This window comes from Hipposideros armiger, unplaced genomic scaffold (assembly GCF_001890085.2).
Source record: "Hipposideros armiger isolate ML-2016 unplaced genomic scaffold, ASM189008v1 scaffold_524, whole genome shotgun sequence".
NCBI lineage: Eukaryota > Metazoa > Chordata > Mammalia > Chiroptera > Hipposideridae > Hipposideros > Hipposideros armiger.
In genome coordinates this window covers 876,559-885,207 of record NW_017731874.1, presented here as the reverse complement: position 1 = coordinate 885,207, position 8,649 = coordinate 876,559, and the positions used below count along the sequence as shown (strand labels likewise).

General features: G+C 41.5%; 1 protein-coding gene across 18 annotated transcripts in view; it reads right to left on the bottom strand.

Annotated features, from left to right (window-relative positions):
* KIAA1217 (KIAA1217 ortholog) overlaps nt 1–8,649 on the bottom strand; it is a 475,355-nt gene that overhangs the window by 34,036 nt on the left and 432,670 nt on the right. The gene's annotated exons all lie outside the window — the stretch shown is intronic.

Below are 8,649 nucleotides of genomic sequence, written 5' to 3'. Positions count from 1 at the left end.
GCCCTATTTAAAATTCTTAAAGCTGAAATCTGAAAGGTGGGGAAAGTGAAGCCCTGAGAGGTTTGATGACTTGTTTACAGTTACTGGCCAACTGCCGGGCAGGATCCGGGTGAGAACTGGGTCTTTTAAATTCAACCCAGTAATTTTCCTACCACCTTTTGCTAGGATAGAGAGTGCCGGAAAACGTGTCAGGGAACAGTCTGTTTTATTCATGTTTCCAGGCACAAGCACAGTTTCTGGCACACAGTAGGTCCCCAACACATATTCACTATGTGAATGACTCAAAATAATGTTTCTGAGAAAGCGACAGACATGTCAGAAGAACACAACTATATGTAATATTTAAAGGATTCAACTGGTAACATGATCAGATCACATTAAAATTACTCCACTCAGAGGGCAGGTGGGGGGAGAGACTCGCCCAGAGCTCCAGGCTGTGGGGTGCTCCTTCCCAGAAAGAGGGGCTTACTGGAGCCAGCTCGAGGGATTCAGCAGGGGATTTTCCGTAGCACACTGGTTGGCACGTGGACGACAATGAGTTAAGCATGGAGGCATAAACATGGGCACAGGTTCTCTTCCCACTTTCCTCTAATCCTGTTCTGGCCCCCACTCGCCAAGCACCTCCTGGCGTGCTTGCCATTGTCTCCAGGACTTCACCCCAACAGTGTGGCAAAAGGTGCTGAATGCAGGAGGTGGATCAACACCGCTCTTTACATGCTTCACATAAATTAGTCATCAGCACTTCAAATCATTATGTTTCTTTTTGCTTAGCAGTGATACCTATATTTTCAATTAACTTTAAAAAACTCTATGAAGGTATAGTTTACAAACAGTAAACTACAGAGGCTCCTCGACTTACGGATGGGGTTTTGTTCCCATAAACCCAGCATAAGTTGAAAGTACCATAAGCTGAAAATGCACTTAATACACCTAAGCTACCGAGCAGCATAGCTTAGCCCAGCCTACCATAAATGTGCTCTGAATACTTACAATAATTAGCCTGCAGTTGGGCAAAATCATCTAACAGAGTCTTATACAGTAGAGTACCAGATGTTTACCCTCATGATACTGTGGCAGACAGGGAGCTGCCCAGCCTCACAAGAGAATATCCTACTGAATATGGCTAGCCCAGAAAAGATCAAAACTCAAAATTAGAAGTATGGTTTCTACTGAATGTGAATTGCTTTCACCCCATTGCAAAACTGAAAAATTGTTAAGTTGAAACACCCTAAATGGGAGACCACCTGTATACCCATTTTAAGGGCACAGGTCAATGAGTTTTGACAAATGTATATACCCAAGAAACAACCACTAAAAAGATAGACAACATTTTTAATCACTTTAGAAAATTCCTCCATGACTCTTTGCAATCAAATCTCCAACCTGCAGCCCAAAGAAACCACCAATCTGCTTTCTATCTCTATAGGTTAAGTTCTTCCTGTTCTAGAATGCCATATAAAAGGAATTATACAATCTATAATCTTCTGTGTCTAGCTTATTTCCTTAAGTATATTGTTTTTGAGATTCGGCCACGTTGTTGAGTGTTTTCGTAGTTCATTCTTTTTAATGCTGAGTGGTATTCCACTGTGTGGATAAATCCATTATATGATTTAGCACATTGTATGTAAAATTTTTAATTTTTACTTATTGATTTGGTTCTAGTGATTTTGCTAAAATTTGCTTATTTTTGACAGCATTTAAAAAATATTCTTTTTGATTTTGCATGCATACAGTCATGTAATTTGTGAGTAAAGCCAATTACACTGTTTACTTTCCCATCTGCATGCCTTTTCTTTTTTTTCTAGCCTTATTGTACATGCTAGGATTATCAGCGTACTGTTCAGTAGAAGTGAAAGCAGACTTCCTTGGCCTTGTTCTTGATTTTATAGGGAATGCACTTCGTGTTTTACCAGACATTCCTCATCAGGTCAAGGAAGTTTCCTTCTCCTTCTCGAGTGCCAAATATTTTTATCATTGGTGTTGAATTGTGTCATATGTTTTTCTTCATTTATTGAAATGATATGATTTTCCACCTTTATTCTGTTAATGAGGCCAAAAACATTGATTCATTTTTTTCATAACAAAACAATCTTGCATTCCTGGGGTAAAACCAAAGATAATGTATTATCTTTTTAATATATTGCTGGATTTAATTGCTACCATTTTGTTAAGGATTTGTTGTATATATTTTCTTGAGAGATATTGGTTTGTATGGGGTTTCTTTTTTCCTTGTAATATCTGACTGGTTTTGCTCTTAAGATAATGTTAGCTTCATGAAATAAATGAGTTGGGAAGTGTATTCTATTTTCTGAAAGAGTTTTTCCTTTCAATACTTCAAAAAATGTCATTCCATTCTCTTCTGACTTAACTTTTGTCTCTGCTGAAAAGTCAGTGTTAGTTCTTATTTATGTTGCCCTGTAAATAGTGTGTCTTTTCTCCCCTCTTTAGCTGCTTTTAAGATTTTTCTATTTCTTCCTGATTTTTAGCAATTTGATTACAATGCGCTTTGGTGTGGTTTCATTGGTACTTATCATTCTTGGAGTTTATTGAGGTTTTTTGGTTTGTGGATTTACAGCTTTCTTTAGATTTGGAAAAATTTCAGCCATTATTTCTTCTAATGTTTGTCTCTTTCCCCTTGACTACTTAACGTTGTTCCACAAACCTCTAAGTTTTGGTTCATTTTCTTCAGTCTTTTTTCCTCTATATACTTCAGTTTGGACAGTTTCTATTTCTGTTTTCACATTGACCGATATTTTGCTTTGGCAGTGATTGATCTATTAAGTCTATTCAGAAATTGTGTTTTTCAGTTCTTAAAAGTTCCACTTAGACATTTTTTTATATCTTCCATTTCTTGTCACATTGTGTCCACGTTTTTCTTTAAATCCTTGGGAATAAGTATAATAGCCATTTTAAATCCTTGCTGCCGATGTCATTAACCCTGTCATTTTTGGTTGACTTCCACGATGGATTTCTTTTTAAGGTTATGGGTCACATATCTCAGCATCATCACGTCTAGTAATTTTTGATGGGATGCTGGACATTCATTTCTGGTTTCTGTTGTTTTCCTTGATACATGTTGGGCTTTCTCTGGCAGCTGGTTCAGTTAGTTGTGGATCATTTTTGTTCTTTAGAGGCTTGATTTTATTCTTTGTTAGAGTAAATTTAGGGTCGTTTTCATTCAGGGGTTAGTTTAGTCCTAAGACTGAAGCATGGCTCTTTTCTGATCGCTATTGAATGTCCCACATGGCCAATAAAGGCTCTTCATTCTTGCTTGTCAAAACATGAACATCTCCCAGCCCTGTGTGAGCTCTGGGAATTTTTAATCTTACAGCCTTCCATTTTCTTTTGGCCTGGTTTAGTGGTCTTTCATGCTGCACACACTTGGCTTATTCAATAACAGGCCCATGGATTTATATAGTTCCTTCTTCACAGAGCTTTCTTTCATTTGGTACTTCAGTCCACTAGTTGCTTCAGCTCTCTAAACTTTGATCTTATCTCCTCAATTAAGACTGTTGTTGCTCTGGTTATCCCTTTCAGCATCATAATCTGAAAAAGTGTCACCAGACAGAAAGCTGAGTCAACTATAGGTACAGATCCTTCGTTTCCTTTCTCCTAAGGATCACAATCCTGTGTTGTCTGTTGGCCAATATTTAAAAATAGTTGTTTCATACATTTACTTATTTTTCAGTTTTCTAGTTGTGAACAATTGGAAGGCAAGTATAGTTGCAGCTACCCCCTCACTGCTGGAAACGTAAGTGTATTGTAAATGCCATAACTTGATATTTTTATAAAAATAATTCAACAGAAATAATGTCCTTGGCCATTAAAAATTTAATTGGACCAAACAAGTTATCCATATCAACTTCATCTAGAAACTAGGAAACTGTTTAAACCTAATTCCACCCACCTAAAAATAGACATATGCCTCACGGTCTCCATCTTGATTTCTTAGGTAAATCTGAGACTATCGGTCTTTCCAACAGTATAGTTGAACTAATCAATAGTATAGTTGAGCTGGTTTTTCTGCCTGGCAGTGACACTGAACAGTGGCTGTACCACAAGTTAGGAAGTTTCGTGATGATAGCCAGACCCCAGAATGACTCCTGACCACCTAGGTAAGTTCCCCCAGGCTGGAGGGAACAAAGCGAAGGGTGCCTGGTCACAGCTACATGTTGTCTGGAAAAAAAAAGTCTCCCCATGTTAGCTGGCCTCTGTGTGAAGGTTTGACTAGGGGTTGGCTCATTGTATGGCAGCCTAATTGTCAACTCCCATACTAGTTCCACTTATTCTGTATGCCTGGTGGGAGAAAATAGGTCTGCTCAGCAAGAGCCAACCTCTAGTGTGCTTTTCTCAGGGATATGCATTCCCATGACCATTATTTTGGATGTCAGAAGATAAATGAGACGCTGGCACATTTCTGTGAGGCACTATCTTATAAAAAGACACCTTAAGATAACTATACTGAATTACGTCATTTCGAATACAAGGGCTCTGTGTACTGCTATGTTTCTTTTTTATGTTGATGTTTTGCCTCCTTCCTCTCACAGGAAGACATAGTAAATTCTCAGTAGTCTTAAAAATGGAACGCTGAGTTCAAAATAACCCCATTTTTTATTTATCAGGAAGCAGAAGAAGGAGATAGGGACTGAGGAAAAAAATTGTGGGAATTAGAGAGGGAAGGATGCATCCATTCTCTCTTTAGCCAAGTCTCATCTGGCCCCCACAGAACTTGTACTGTCTCTTCCAGAAGCTTATGTGTCCCCTCAGCCTCCAGTGAATGGCAGAACTGAAGTCACTTCTGTGGCTATAGTAAAACCCAAGCACTGTGGCATTTTGGATAAAAAGATGTAGCTTACCATTTTTTTTCTAAATCGTACCAGAAATGGTAATAGATAATCATCTTTTGAAGGCAACATTTGTTAGGTACGAGACCTTCACTTGTTCCCTTTACCATTGTTGCCGGCTAATAGCAGACCCAACTGTTACCTGGGAATGGGAACATAACAATATCAAGTCTCATATAGCTCTTGTATCAATTTGTACCTAAGTAGAGAACACATAGGATTATCACTGAAGGGCACTGTTTAAAACCAAGGCTTTAAAGTCAATGGGTGTGTGTTTTTCACACTTACAGGGTGGTGGAGACCCCATTTGTTTCTGCTACACCCTGTGACTGACAGTTCAACATTTCTAAGAGGTATCTCGATGAATGGAACATTCTTAATACCTGAGAGCAGTTCTCACCCTGGAATACTCCACAATCATCAGTGCCTGGAACATTCTAGAATCTCACGCTGGAACACTCTAGAATCACCAGCGCCTGGCTTTTGGTCTACACCAATGAAGTCAGACTCTGGCAGTGGTACTCGGGTATCGGTATTTTTGCAAAAGGCCTCAGGTGATCCTACTGGGTAGCCAGGATTAAGGATCATACTCTTAGATTGATAATGTGAAACCTGGAAAGCAGGCCATGACATGAACAGAGTTTTAATGGTTTTCATGACCTTGTGCTTGTGTTCCATTTGCCTCCCTTGACATCCTTTTTGCCCTGTTGAAATCTACCCACCCACTGTGTCTGCATCAACATTTTTTTTTCCCTTCGAATAATCCATCAATTCTGAAAATAAAATGCTCAAATAGGATATGCTCTACAGTCTAGGATTTTCCACTGATTCAATTATCTAATTACTGGAGCCGGCTGCCAAGCACAAAGGATTTCATTCAGTTTCACTATTTTATAACACAGTTCAAAGAACATTTGAATTTCTAATTCAATTTTTGTTCTTTTGAGACTATGCTACAGAGTTTCATATATCTCTAATGATAGCGCCATAATTGGACTTATAATCACTTTGGGGGTGCACTTCACTTTTGGAGTATATAATACATATGCTGGAGGAGAACTGGTGCTGAGATGGCTTAATTATTTTAAACTGTTTTTGTCTTAAATAGACTCCCCTGACTGAAAAGACAGAGGCTTGATGGGGAGGGAAGCTGACAGAGACACAGAGAATACAAAGACTGAAGAAGAAGCAACAGCAACCAGGTTAGCAAACAAAGTATTTGTCTTTCTCCAAGTGTTTGCTCTTCAGAATTGCACACACTTCTGAGCTCAAGAGCACATCTGCTGTCTGTGTTTTATACCCCAAAGCCAGAAACGCTGAGCAGTTCTGGGCAATAAGGGAACTTGTGTGGTTAAGATGGCAGTCCCAGACCTTGACTGGAGAGCTTCTTTGTTTGAGAAGCTATTTCTGTGACTGACATGCCACAGTTCAAGGGTTGCAAGGAGTGGCCAGTTGTGGGACACCCCTCCCAGCCAGCCAGAGGACCAACAATGCCAGCCACCAACAGGGCGATGCCACAGCCATGCCTATCACAACCTTGGCGTCAAATTTGCCACAGTTCCACCCTGCCTCGAAACCAACAAATGCTCACTTTTGAAAGTAGTAAGTACTACCATACAAATGATATATTGAGGAAGTTTTTCCTTGTGACGAAGGGGCTTGCTCTCCAGAAACCCTGAAGAACCCGGGAGAAGACAGAGCCTCTTGGGCCTGCACATGGGTTATTTGCCTTGCAGATTACTAAATAATTAGTTTTTAATTATTTTCCAACATTTTTAGAATACAGATATTTCATATAAAAACCTGTATTTCCCCATTCTCTTGAAATGTTGAAACATCTAGAACACTGACTCTGATTCTATCAGGTTAAGAGCTGGCTGGACCAGAGCGGCGAATGTCGTGTGGAGGGGCCACCTTGCCATTGTCCCTCCTCCGCTTCACTTGTTAAGTTACCACACGGACACTGTGGGCATTGGACTTTGTCCCCCTGGCACACACCCTCAGCCCAATCCATACACTTCGTTTAATGGCAAAATGTCTTTAAAATTGCAAAGCAAAGAGAAGCGAATGCAGAGTGTGGGGAACTCCACAGAGGGCATGATTCAGAAGAGAATTTAAATGAATTTGCATGGGAGGCCCAAGGTGTCTGGGACGTTGCCTGAGAAACACAGTAGCCTTGGAGATCTGAGCACTGAGCCGTGTGGTCTGGCCCATCAGCCCTCACACGTCGTGTCGGGGCCTCTGAGCAGTTCTCTCAGACCAGCTGTTTTTCTATTTATTCTCTGGTAGGTGGAGGGCGAGGGGAAATCATCCTCTTAACCTAATTAGGTGGTGAAAAATGTAGGACTCATGCGTCTGCGAGCTGGGAAGAGCGAGAAGCTGTGCTTTGAAGCCCTCTCCTTATCAGACCCCACTGGCTACTGAGCATGACACACCTGGGCGGCTGCTCCAGGCTCCTGGGCAGGTTTGCCTTTTACCGATGTTTGAACTCTGAGCTTCTCAAAGTCAGGGAGGTTGCCTGGGTTTAGTCTAAGCCAGCTGTATATCTTCAATGATCAACCTCCCACCCAAGGCAGGAAGGAGTGTGATGTTGACACGCAAAACAGACACATGATATCATGAAGATAGGCACCGCCCCAGCGACCTCAGTATGTCAGATGTATGGGATTTGCTGAACAAGGTTCATGACACAGGGCCTGCCGAGTGGCTCAGTTGGTTAAGAGTTGCCTTGGGAATGCGAGCTCTGAGCAGCAGGGCTGCCAGTTGGGTTTCCACATGGGCCAGTGATGCTGCGCCCTCTACAGCTAAGATGGTGAACAACAGCTCGACCTGGAGCTGGGCTGCCATGAGTGGCCGGTGGCAGCGTAGGCTGCAGTGGGGCTGCAGTGGGCTGCCATGAGCTACTGTGAGTGGCCATCCAATGGCTGGCGACCGATCTGCCTCAGCTGGGAAGAGTTCAATGATCACAATACCAACATGGGCCAGTGAAGCGACGTCCTCCACAACTAGACTGAAGAACAAAAGGGTAGCAACTTGTCTGTTCCCCTTCCCTGATTCCCCAGTGCTATTCCCTTCCCCCAATTCCCCAATAAAATCTTCAAAACAAAAGGAAAAGATTCATGATACGAAGGGTCATTTTCCCTCTCCTTTGATTCTCATATAGTTCATATATTCCTTAACAATGGAAAAGGGTAAGGAAAACATTATGGAACACACCGTCCAGACAAAATTCATCTGTTTTTTCCTCAACAAATCATCCATGGTGGCTTCTTTTCCTTAGGAATTAATCTAGTTTAAACTCATGTTTCTAAATACAGTAATACCTTGGTGTGCGAGCATAAATCGTTCTGGAAAAAAACTACTCATATTGCAAGACATTGCTCGTTTACCACGTTACAATGTATTAGAAACGTTTGCTTGTCTTGCGGAACACTCGGAAACCAAGTTCTCGCAATCCCAGGTTTTACTGTACATCATAGTTCCTTGCAAAAAAAGCTTAGCTGACTGTCGCACCATTGTGCCTGCCCATTGCGAGAAGCAAGGAGCTGAAACACTAGGCAGGAAGTCTTAACTGGCTGTTAGAATGCTCCATGGGGCTTCTCGGCTTTTAACCATCCTCCAGAAAACAGATGTTCAATGCTGTTTTTCATGTGAAAAGCGTGCATAGCTTAAAGAAGTAGTTATATGGGCCGGCCGAGTGGCGCAATGGTCAAGAACTGGCTTGGGATGCCAGAGGGCCCCGGTTTGGATCCCACATATGAGGGCCAGTGACACTGCCCTCTACAGCTAAGATGCTGAACAACAG